This window comes from Propithecus coquereli, unplaced genomic scaffold, assembly GCF_000956105.1.
Source record: "Propithecus coquereli isolate 6110/MARCELLA unplaced genomic scaffold, Pcoq_1.0 Scaffold61, whole genome shotgun sequence".
Lineage (NCBI taxonomy): Eukaryota > Metazoa > Chordata > Mammalia > Primates > Indriidae > Propithecus > Propithecus coquereli.
In genome coordinates this window covers 6532377-6545458 of record NW_012152063.1, presented here as the reverse complement: position 1 = coordinate 6545458, position 13082 = coordinate 6532377, and the positions used below count along the sequence as shown (strand labels likewise).

General features: G+C 43.2%; 1 pseudogene; it reads left to right on the top strand.

Annotated features, from left to right (window-relative positions):
* The first annotated feature begins 1891 nt into the window (after window positions 1-1891).
* LOC105822424 lies at window positions 1892-12566 on the top strand (annotated as a pseudogene).
* Window positions 12567-13082: the final 516 nt, after the last annotated feature.

Below are 13082 nucleotides of genomic sequence, written 5' to 3'. Positions count from 1 at the left end.
CAAGAAGCCTTCTTATTAAGTCCTGGCAAATCCTTGGCCAGCTTGTGACAGATCGTGTGGATATAAACAACATCGCCGAAAGAAAAGAAGGAAGCATTTCTCAGGACTATAAAGTCTAGGGTAGGAAACAAAATTAGGGCACAACATGATGGGGCAAGTTACAAGAGGAAGTCAAATATAATAGCAATGATAAATTTCCATAGTAATAAATGCAAAGTCTTCAACCAATAAATATAGCAGCAAGGTTGCTTTGTTTGCTGTCCATCAAGCCAAGTCTGGCCTGCTTTTTAAGAAGAACATAACAACTGGAAGAAAAGATGAGCCAGGATGGCAAGAATTGAGGAATGGTTGTATGCATGGAGCTTGATTTGAGAAAGGGTACGGTAACAGTCTTCAAATACTTTTGGGCCAATTCAAGGAAGAGAGATTAGGTTTACTTTAGGTACAGCAGGTCCTTGAATAACGTGGGTTTGTTCAAGATCCTTTCCTTATAAAGTTGATGAAGAAAAAAATTGGATTCCCACTGGGGCAGTGTCCGTGCGGAGTTTGCTTGCTCCCCCCAGGTCCGTGTGGGTTTTCTCCAGCTACTCTGGTCTCCTCCCACAGCCAAAACCATGCTCGTTTAGGTGAACCGCCATGGCTACATGTTCCCAGAGCGAGTGAGTGTGGGTGTGGGCGTGAGCGAGCCCTGCGATGGGATGGCCTCCTGTCCACAGCTGGTTCCCACCTTGGCCCTGAGCTGCCGGGATGGGCTCTGGCCGGCTACCCCCCACCTTGAACTGGGATAAGCCCAGTAAACAATTATCTGGCTTGTTTTTATTAACCTATCTTAAAGTACATATAACTCACATTTATTTCAGTGTTTCATGTTAGAAGTGTTTTGGGTCTTTATCTAGAAATTTGGTGATGTTTTTGTGACTAGAGATACACAGTGGGAATTTAACTCTTGTTTGTATTCATTAGCCTATGGTAAAATAGGTTTCATTATATGTCCTTTCTCTTAAAGTTAGTTTCCAAGATCCTATTGACAACGTTAAGTGAGGACTTACTGTAGTTTCAAGGACTGAAGATCAGCAAATGGGTGTGGTCAGGAGGTAGATGTTGGCACAACATAAAAAGAACTTCTGGACCGGGGAGATACTGGTCAAAGGATAAATATATTAAAAAATAACTTCTGAAGAATTAGAACTGCCTGAAAGGAAACAAATTCCCTTGGGGTTGTGAGCACTTCTTAATTGGAGGTGCTCAAGCACGGGCTGAACTGCTACTTCTTGGGAATGCTGGGTTTGTGTGTCTGACAGCCCAGGGGCAAATCCAGATTTTTGTGGAGACCAAAGTCTTTAAATTTGGGAAGAACATTTTAAGAACAAAGAATACAAGATTATGAATAAAAATTAGACACAGAGGCTTGGAAGGCACTTTTAGAAGTGAGCAATCCTTGAAACTTAAGCTTCATTAACTTCATAGTAAATTTACATCATGGAAGTCAGTTGATATCAAACAACTGGGAGATTTGAACTTGTTTTCAAATAATGAATAATTCTCCTTAATCTTAAAATAAATATTCTGTTATCTATGAGACAACATGGAGGTAGTGGAAAGAAAGAAAAAATGAAGTAAAACCCACCTGGTTTCCTATCCTGCCTCGGTCTCAGCATAGCTGGGTAACCTTGGGCAAATTGCTTAACCTCTCTGAGCCTTAGATCCTTCAACTGTAAAATCAAAGTGATGATCTCTATCTTGAAATATTAATATTTGGGGCAAAATAAAATGAAATTTTATATGTAAAGCCCTGATATATAGGAATTGCTAAGTTAAAGGACTAATAAGATCTGGGTAGTCATAAGGAGAGGGTTTTTAAAAGCACCACTTGGAATCATCATCTGTCACCATGAAGGTAATGAATAACTTTGTTCCACATCTTCCAAGTTAAGGCATAAGACAAGAGTTAATGAAATGCCACCAAGCTGCAATATTCACATTCTGCCTACTTCAGCCCCCTCTAGCTTGTGAACAGACTGGAAAAATCACTCACAGAACTGGTTGGCAAAGATAAGCACCTTTCCCCTCCTTGTCCCCTCTTTTTTTTTTTTTTTTTGAGACGGAGTCTCACTCTTTTGCCCGGGCTAGAGTGAATGCCGTGGCGTCAGCCTAGCTCACAGCAACCTCAAACTCCTGGGCTCAAGCGATCCTTCTGCCTCAGCCTCCCGAGTAGCTGGGATTACAGGCATGCGCCACCATGCCTGGCTAATTTCTTTATATATTTTTAGTTGTCCAATTAATTTCTTTCTATTTTTAGTAGAGACGGGGTCTCGCTCTTGCTCAGGCTGGTCTCGAACTCCTGAGCTCAAACAATCCGCCCGCCTTGGCCTCCCAGAGAGCTAGGATTACAGGCGTGAGCCACCGCGCCCGGCCTGTCCCCTCTTTATTCTTCCAAAGTTTAGGGTCAGAATCAAAGACTGGGACTCATTCTATTTCCAAGAAGCAGGTGGCCAAGTTCAAGTATACACAGATGGGCCACATTATCAAGGGGTAGTAGCTCAGCAGAAATCCCTGTACACTGCACAACTCTTGTACACCATTCGTCTAGAAGACTCTTGCTTCCCAAAGTGAGGTTCTCAGTCCAGCAAGGATGGTATCACTTGAAAGCTTGCTAGAAATGCAGAATCTCAGGCCCACCCATGTAGTTTAACAAGATCTCCAGGTGATTTGATTTGCAAAGTTTGAGACATGCTAATCTAGATGACAATGTGAATGCCTTTCCTGCTGGTGCTGTGAATTTCTGAGGACCCCTCCGTGGGGCTCTTGGAATGCATTTCTTTTTAGGAGGTTACAGACATGAGAGGAAGCGAGGGGCTGGCCCGCTATTCCTAGAGAGAAGGCCCAGCCCACCTGGTTTTCATTGACCTTTCATTCTTTGGGTTCTCTTCCTGTCACGCAACTCATGAGATGGGACAGCTCAAACTTGAGGTGCAAGTTACACGTGGCAGAAGGTCCAGCCATCTCTCTCTGGAGACCACATTTCCTTGTAAGAAGTGGAAGAGGAATGATGGGGTCAAGGGTTGGCTCCTACTCCAGAGAGAGGCCCATATTCCCTAAACCACTTCTCTCTCTCTTTTTCTCTCTCTTCCCTCCTCTCCCCATTCCATCCCTTTTCTCTTCCTCTCTCTTACTATCAGCTGAGCAAAATAAGCCAGGGAGCTAATTCACTGGGAATGACTCCTACTGCCCTAGAAAGACCTAGGCAGCAGGCTGGATGAGCGCTAGGGCTCACTCACTCTCTTATCTTTTTCTAGCTAATTGGTGTGTTCTGGATCCACTTTTCCTAACCTTGGCTGTGGCCTTGGGGAAAAAGAGAAAGCAGAGGAGAAACCTATTAGGCCTGTATTACTTTTAAACCTCTAGCCTAAACAAAATGAGTCTTCTGTCTGTCCCAGCACAGCTTCCCAGGGACGCACTGGCATTTGTCAAGCCTCATTTAATACAGAAGGACATGCCCTTGCTGCCACTCACTGTGCATATATTACTAACAAATATGTATTTAGCACTTACTATGCTATACATAAGCATTTTATATATTTAACTCACATAATCCACCATTAGCCCTGTAAACTAGGTAGTATAGTTGTTCCCATTTTATAGACATGAAATCAGAGACACACAGAGGTGTTTTAGTACTCGCAAAGTCCCCCAGAAAATAAGTGGTAGAGCTGGGATTTGAACCCAGGCGCCTTGTGGCACAGACCTTGCTCCTAACCTGCCTCTGACACTTCTCTGTCAGGAACTCTGCAAGGAAGGCTGTCTGGTTTGGGTGTTCCTGCCCCTCCAGCCAGTTACCGTCCTAATCGCATTACCATTCCCCACAGAGCTCCTTTGTCAAAGCACAGCAACAGATTTTAAGTCGTGAAAGATGTGTATGACTTCGGTGAATGAGGTTGTTTGTTTAGTAGACCAGCTAGATTTGCAAACGAGAAAAGGAAGCCTATCAGAGGCTCAAAAAGACTTCACCCAGCCTGAGTGGTTTTAAAAAGAAACAAAAACACATAAAGCAAAAAAGAAATATGAAGGCCATATAAGATAATCAGAGTAATCCAAACAATGTGAGACAGAGAGTTACTCTTTTCCTGAAGCAAATTTTCTAAGGGTAAGATTTTCAAAACGGAACCAATTATATTTGTTTCCTGTTCTGAACCACAGTTCCTTGCTATGGGTAAAGCAGCCATGCTGTTTACGAAGTACTTTCACAGATGTTTACACCCTGATCTTTACAGCACCCCAAAGACATTGAGTATCTTGCCTAAAATAACACACAAACTAAGTGGCAGAGTTCAGACTGCAGGCTAGTCTTCTGAGGTAGAGACCATAACAGTCTAGCTTCACCTTAGTGATAAAAGTAGGATGGAAAGACATAGGAGAATCTCATACTTTAAATTTGGAAATTTCTAGTCACACAGAAATAACAGCTAGCAAGTATAAAGGGCTTTACCATGCACCAGATGCTGACCCAAGAATGCCACATGGTGTAATTTAACCCTCACAACAAATCAATGAGAAACGTGTTATAATCCCATTTTGCACATGAAGAAACTGAGGTAGGGAAAAATTAAATAATTTGAACAGACTCACCCTTCCGAGCAAGTGGTAGAGTTTGGACTCAAACCAGGACATCAGGTTCCGGAGCTGTCCTCATATCTACCAAGCTCTTCTGCCTCTGTTGAACAATTAAGATTAAATTGTTCAACAGAGACCTTAACAGCATAAGTCCTTGAAAGCATCTGTGCTGGAAAAGGGGGAATGCACAATATGTTTGTGGTGGGAAGAAACATTATTACAGTACTCTCACGTTAAATAATCATTTGAGGCTGGGCACAGTGGCTCATGCCTTAATCCCAGTACTTTGGGAGGCTGAGGCGGGAAGCCAGGAGTTTCAGACCAGCCTGGGCAACATAACGAGACACTGTCTCTACAATTTTTTTTTTTTTTCCAAGAAGTTAGCCCAGTGTGGTGGCATGCACCTGTAGTCCCAGCTACCCAGGAGGCTGAGGCAGGAGGATCATTTGAACTCAGGAGTTCGAGGCTGCAGTGAGCTATGATGATGTCACTGTACTCTAGCTGGGGTGACAGATCAAGACCCTGTCTCAAAAAAAAAAAACAAATCATTTGAAGGTAAACAGGACTATCAGCTGGGTGTCAGCATGGAATATTAGTGATTAACACAGCATATCAACTTACATGATCTGAATGCCTTCCCTGTGTAAGGGGCTACGTCGGGTGATGTAGGGACTCCCGGGACAAATGAAACCTGCCCCTGCCTTCAAGAAGCCTACAGGGAATTTAAAGGGACAAGGCACTGTCACAAGAAAAGTTAAGCAACCCAGAAGGCAGAAATAAGAGTTCAATGCAATAATTGAAGAGGTGTCACAAGGCAGTGGGTGATTAATTGCTAAATGAATTCTACAGTCAATAACTACAATAGGAGTGCAAGGCAAGGAGCCATCCCTCCAGGCTGAGGTTGTGAAGGAAAACTTTGTCAGGGGGGTAGAATTTGAATTGGATCTTGAAGGATGCCCAAAATGTGAACAGTTGCAGAGCTGTAGGGAGGGGAAGGGCATTCCATATAGGGAGAACTGTGTAGGTGAGTGTAGGTGTGGAGGGAAGAAAATGCTGGGAATGTACATTTGATGGGGAGAGTGAACAGGAAGGCTGACTGGACCTGGCATTATTCCAGTGCCACCCTCTCACCCCTCAGACCTGCAGCTGTGGACATTGGCGAGGTGCCCTGGTGCTGGCCAATCTCTATCTACCCTCGCCCTGCCCGCCTTCCTCCTTCTAGGCCAGGGAGCCCTTGGTACGCATGCATCCACGAGATGGGCAAATCCTTCCAAAATGTTTGTGTTCCTCCCATGCCTCAGTGTCTGCTGCTGTTTCTCATGTGGGTTCCTGCAGAAGTACTATTAATCAACAGCCCAGACGGGCTATTGAGAATACATCTTCTGGAAAGCCAGCAAATTTTGTAGGGATCGTCCCTGGGCAAAAATTGGCTTAAGCCCAGAGTCAGCGAAACTGGGTGTGCTCTCCTTGGCGCCAGAGGTCAATAGGTCTGGACACGGCCTGTTGGACAAACAGAACTACTCCTCATGACAGATAGCTTTATGACAGATAACCAAGCGCCTGGGGTCTTGCAAACAAGCCAAGGCATCTCATTGTCCTGCATATGGTAATGAGATAAAGAAGTTAAGATACAAGAAGTTAAGATGCAAACGTCTGCTTCCCTTAAGCAATCATCTGGAAGGAATGAAAATGTGTTTCCTCAAGGCTCCCAAGGTAGTCACGTACCAGGAAGTAGCTGCCGGACATAGAAAAAGTATATAATAAAGCGACTGGTAGAATTGTCTACTGTAGTCTTGTACGTCTTGTGTGTGTCTGTGTGTTTCTTTCTGTGTCCATCCCCCGTTCTGCAATCCGGGCCGCGACAAATTTGACCACATTTTCCATCCCTGTCTTTGTCCTTGGAGACTTTCTGAAAAGTCAGTTCCTCTGGTCATGCACCCTCCCTGCCTTTTTGTCCCACACTGTTCCGGGCTTCCTATCAATGACCTCCCTCAGGTCCACCAACACTGCCCAGGGTGCCCACTGGAACGCCACTGTGTGTGGGAAGGTGGCATGCTCACCTTCTTCCCTCCCTACGTCTTCCCTCAATGGAAACATGTCCCTAAGTTCCCTTGCATACTGCACATAGGTAGGGTCAGGGTCCTTCTCACCACCTATTGCCACTGCCATCATTAAAAAAAATTATATATATTTATGCCTCCTGTGTAAATAGCAGTGAGCAGAATGATCAAATATTCTGCCCTCCTGTAGCTTATATCCTTGGGAGAGATACACTAGGAAAAACAACAAAGGAAATGTACATATACAGTTTGCTGGTGAGGGGTGCCATGGAGGAGATTTAAGCAGGGATGTAGGCTGAGGAGAACTTGTGGGGGCAGGCACAGGAGGAGACGGAGAGGGCCAGGAAGGATGGGAAGGTGACAGCTGAGAGGAGCTCTGAGCTGGGGGAAGAGCTTCCCAGAGGGAAGGGCAAGCGCAAAGGCCTTGAGGTGGGGACAAGCTTTGTCCAGCTTGGGGATAGCAAGGGAGCCAATGTGGCTGGAGAAGGACAGGCAAGTGGCAAAGTGGCAAAAGATGAAGTCAGAAAGGTGGGCCGGTTGGGCAGGGAAGGCAAGGTGAAGACATAGGCAGGAGGTGGGAAGTATTGGGAGGGTTTTGAGTAGAGTGGTGTGGGATAATGTGAAATATATTTGATCTTTGTCCCCAGTTTCTGTCACAGAGCTCCTAAAACTCTCAGAATTTCCTCAGTGATAGGAATGTTTTTTGTTTTGCATAATGAGCCCCTAACACCTGAGTTTATACTAACGAAGTGACTTAAGGTGCAGCTCCCATATAGCCTCAGGGTGGGGCCAGTCATCAGACAAACCAAGTGATTAGAGGACTAGAAGATGGAACTTTCCACCCACCATCCCTCACCACCTCCACCTCCAGGAACAAGGGAGTGGGGTGCTGGAGATTAAGCTCTATAAAAACTCCTGAGTGTGTAGAGGTGCTGGGAGGGTGGCGCGCCCAGCTCCGTGCTCCCCCTCCCCCATTCCTTGACCTATCTCTTCATTTGGCTGCTCATCTGCATCCTTCATAACACCCTTTATCACAAATCTGCAAATGTAAGTAAGTGCTTCCCGAGTTCTGTGCACTGTCACAGCCAATTAATTGAACTCAAGGTCTTGGGAGCCCTGGCTTGCGGGCGGTCTGTCAGAAGTATAGGTGATGACCTACTATTTGGGATTCGTGTCTGAAGTGGGGGGCAGTCTCGTGGGCCTGAGCCCTCAACCTGTGGAATCTGAGACCATCTCCGGGTAGATAGAGTTAGAATTTAATTGAATTATTAGCGTCCTCTGGAGAATTGCTTGGTGAGTGGGGAAAAACCCCTGCACATCTGGTCACAGAAGTGTTCTGTGTTGAGCGTGAGAGTATAGAGGAAAAACAGTTTGTTTTTTCCTTTATGGGGAATAACATGATCAGAAATACATTGGAAGCAGGGAGATAGTTTCGGAATCATTTTTGCATTACTTTGCGGAAATTCTGCATCTGCAAGGAAGGGTCATGGTATCCAGTGGTAGCATTCTCTCCACTGGACCCTCACCTTCATCCCCTTACTCCCGCCCCATCATTCCCTGAAGGCCTTCGCCTTCTTCTCCAGGGCTTGCCATCAGCCAGGAGAATTTAGCACGCTCTTGGATGCTCCATTCAACTTGTTGGTGTCTCAGCCCATTGACTTTCTTTATTCCAATTACTTTCACATCTTTTTTACCAGTTAGCCATCCAGTCCAATGGCTAGGTCAAAACCTTATCTTCGCCTGGGATTTGATCTACCTCTGAAATCATTAAACAAACATTCAATTTTCAAATTTCAATCTCCTAACTTTGCAGTTTTTCTACTTATTTACTCCTACTTTAGCTATTCCCTAACTTCATGGAAAATACCAGTTCATTTCCTGTTCACTATAATAACTCAATCCTTCCTACTCAATTCTTCTACAGTCATTATGGCTGTTTCATTCTTCACACTTTGCAAACTGTCTGCCCTACTTGTGTCCTCGCTGACTTCGAAAATGAAATCCATCAAATTCCTGTCACCCTGTCCACCACTTTCATCCCTTCTTCTCTCTAATCCTGCAGAATGGGGCTGACACCTTCACCTTGCTCAGCTTCTCCCACTTTAGGCACTTTGCTCCACTGCTGTCCCCACTCTTGTGACTCTGGCTTCTTCCCTTCAGCATTTGGACTTGCTCGCATCTCTCTTATCTTAGAAAAGCACACGTGTAAACAACCCCCAACACTCTTCCAAACCACAGCCCCTTCTACCTCTCACCTTATCTTTTGCTCCCTTTTCATAGCCAAACTTATTGGAAAAATATTATATCCCCTTCTAAGTCCATTTTCTCACATCTCATTCAATTGTGCTCCCACTTTATTCACTGAAACTGCTCTGGACACTCAGTAGTGTTCCCGTCCACATCTCAACTGGTCTGCACTCAACGTTACCAAAGGGGCCTAAAGATAGTCCAAGTTCACGCATGGATACTCTTCCCTCCACTGCAGGAGACTAACTGTTGTTTAACTTTTTGGTTTCAGGAACTCTCATGGCCCCAGGGAAGCCATTTCTAACACATACTACCCTCCAAATTACAGGGTAAGTCGCTCTATGTGCTGTCATAGCATCTGTGCTTAACCCTTATTTACCGTTATCACATTGGATGGACACTTCTTTACTCATGAAGCTCCCTTGCTAGACCATAAGCTACCTGGGGTCAAGGTCTATTAATATATCACAATATATGCCTAGATTATTTATGTTTGATACATGCTCCTTTAAATTGAATATACAGCTAAAGCAGAATTCTGAGTAACAGCATATGTAATTTGGGTTTTCATCTCTGACATTAAAGAACAATTGAAAGTTTTCCACCAAAGGACTGATTTGATCAAAAGGATAATTTTATAATAATCTCTTTCACTTCCTGGTTCACTTTGCCATCTCATTTCATGGCGTTGTTAAAGAACAAAATTACGACAAATTTAGTTTAAAGGTCTCCCTTGGCTTTAGTTGTGATCCTAAAATAGGACACCACTTCATTCCATAAAATAGAATTAGTATTCCAAGGAACTGAGGAGAAGAATTTGGCTTTATAGACAGATAAGGGCTGAAGAAAGCAGGAACAAAGAACAAAGATTGCATTAGCTACTCTTAGAACAATAGAAAAATAACTGATTAGTTAACATCAGGTTACTTCAGCCTACTTATTTATTTATTTATTTAGAGATCAGGGTCTCACTTTGTTGCCCAGGCTGGTCTCTAACTCCTGGGCTCAAAGGATTCTCCCATTTCTGACTCCTGAGTAGCTGGAACCACGGGCTACCTTTTTTATGTAAGGATTAAAGCAGAGGGAACTTAAGTATCATGCCAGTTGAAGATTTAAACTGGCCTGTTTGGGAAATTGGCTGTTACCTCTTTCTTTTGATTTCTTAGAAGTCAGACAACAACTTGGTTTGGGTTTGATGATTTTAGCATGGGTGATTCCATTTCGATTTTTAGTCTAGTCTAAAGTGCAGAAGCACAGTCCAAAACAATGGCCTCCTATAATTTTTATTTGGCAGGGTTCTATGAAACTCCTATTCTGCTGTGTGCAAAATTGTGCTCACCCTCAGTCTTTGTTTCTATTTTCCAAGACAGGGAGTAGAGGAAGGTAAGCTAGATGGAGAAGGAGCAATGTTGGGCATTTGAATTTGGAACATGTGTGAGACAAATAGGTGGATGTGCCAGGGGGCAGCTCAGTAACTGCATCTGATGCTCAGGAGAGGTCTGAGGTAGGGACATAGTAGTTGAAGCATGAGAATGTGTGTGTGCTCACCAAAGGAGAGCATGGAGGGAGAAGAGGAGAGGGCTGCCATGTGGAGCCCTTAAGGACACAGACATTTGGAGGATGGACAGGGGATTGGCAGGAGAAAGAAAAGGAATGGTCAGAGAAGAGGGCAAGAACCCAGGGAAGGCATATGGTGACCAAGGCCTGCACCCTGACCTAATTTAGTCCCTTCACGCAGCCCTCAAGCGTGTTCACTCTCCCTGCTCTCCAGATCCTGGGCTGAAGGCCACAGAACTCTGCTGCTGCTGGTTTGACACTCTGCATGAGCATGCCATCTAATTTTAATTGGTTTCACAGCACGGGACAGAAATAGTTTATCTTTCACCAATTCCAAACACATTAACCCTGATAGTTATCCTAAATCTCCACTCTCCCAAACATTCTAATCATTGCCTACTCTCCCTCGCTCTCTCTCTCCTTTTTGTAACAGCCTTATTGAGGGATAACTAACCTACGATTTACTCATTTAAGATTTTAAAATTTAAAAATTAAAAAATTTAATAATTTTAAAATTCAATGGTTCTTAGTATATGCACAGAGTTGTGCAACCACCATTACAATCAATTTTAGGACATTTTCATCAGCCCCAAAAGAAACCCTGTACCCTTTAGGCATCACCTTAGTCCTAGGTAACCAGTAATCTACTTTCTATCTCTATAGATTTGTCTGTTCTGGGTGTTTCTTGTAAAGAGGATCATAAAATATGTGGTCTTTTGTGACTGATTTCTTTCACTTACCGTAATGTTTTCAAGATTTATGCATATTGTAGTATTGCAGTATAATATGAAATATGTTTGGTCCATGGCCTGCCACCTCACACCTCGCCCTATATCTCATCTGGCTATTCATCTTCATAATATCCTTTATAATCAGTAAACGTGTATCCCTGAGTTCTGTGAACTGCGCTAGCAAATTAATCAAACCTAAGGAAGCAGCAGTGGGAACCCTGATTTATAGCGTGTTAGTCAGAAATGTAGGTGACCATCTACTACTTGTGACTGGCCTCTGAAATGGGGGCAGTCTTGTGGGACAAAGCCCTCCATCTGGGGGATCTGACACTATCTCCAGGTAGTCAGAATTGAATTGAATTGAGGGATACTCACACAGCTGGTCACAGAAGTGTTCTAGGTTACGTGTGTGAATAGAGATAAAAAACAGTTGGGTTATTTCCTTTACAAGCATGTATCAGAACTTCATTCCTTTTTATGAAGAAATTTATCTGAATAATATTCCACTGTATGGATATAGCACATTTTGTTTATCCATTCATCAATTAATAAACATTTGGGTTGTTTCCATCTTTTGACTATTATGAATAATGCTACTGAGAACATTTGTGTACAAGTGTTTACATGGATGTATATTTTCTTTCTTTTAGGTTTATCCCTAGGAGTGGGATTACTTGGTCATATGGTAACTCTATGTTTAATTGTTTGAAGAACGAACTGCCAGACTATTTTCCAAATAGTCTTAAGTTCCCATCAGCAGTGGGTTCCAATTTCTCCACATCCTTGCCAACCCTTGTTTTCTGCCTTTGATTTTAGCCATTCTAATAGGTGTGAATTGGTATCTCACTGTGGTCTTGATTTGCTTTTCCTTGGTGACTAATGATATTGAGCATCTTTTCATGTGCTTCTTGGCCATTTGTATATCTTTTATGGATAAATGTCTATTCAGAATCTTTGCTCTCTTCTTTCCCACTTGGGCCCAGCAGAAGGCTCCTGCAAAGGAGGGTAGTGAGAAGAAGGGCTGTTCTCCCATCAATGAGATGGTGACCTGAGAATACACCATTGACATTCACAAGCACATCCATGGAGGGGCTTTGAGAAGCATGCCCCTTGGGCACTCAAAGAGATGCAGAAATTTGCAGTGAAGGAGATGAGGACTCCAGATGTGTGCATTGATACCAGGCTCAACAAAGCTGTTTGTATCAAAGGAATAAGAAATATCCCGTATTGTATCTGTGTGCAGTTGTCCAGCAAGCACAAAGAGGATGAAGATTTATCAAACAAGCTCTATCCTTTGGTTACTTATGTACCTGTTACCACTTTCAAAAGTCTGAAGACTGTCAATGTGGATGAGAACTAGCTGATGATTGTCAAATAAAGTTATAAAACTGTAAGAGAAAAAAAAGAATCTTCACCCAATTATTTTTTATTTTTTAGAAACAGGTTCTCCCTGTATTGCCCAGGCTGGAGTACAGTGGCTATTCACAGGTGCAAACATAACACATTACAGCCCCAGATTACTGGGCTCAAGCAATCCTCCTGCCTCAGCCTTTTGTGTAGCTGGGACAGACTACACGCACATGCCACTGCACTTGGCTACTGCCTCATTTTTAATTGGATTATTTGTCTTTTTACTTGTTGAGTAGTAAAAATTCTCTGTATATTCTAGATACAAGTTTTACTCTAGATAAAGATAAATATTTTTTTCCATTCTGTGCGTTGTCTTTTTACTTTCTTGATGTTCTTTGAAGCACAAGAGTTTTAAATTTTGTCCAATTTAGCTCTTATTTTTTGATTACCTGTGCTTTTTGCATACTTAAGAAACCATTGCTTAGTCCAAGATCGTGAAGATTATTCCTATGTTTTCTTGTAAGAG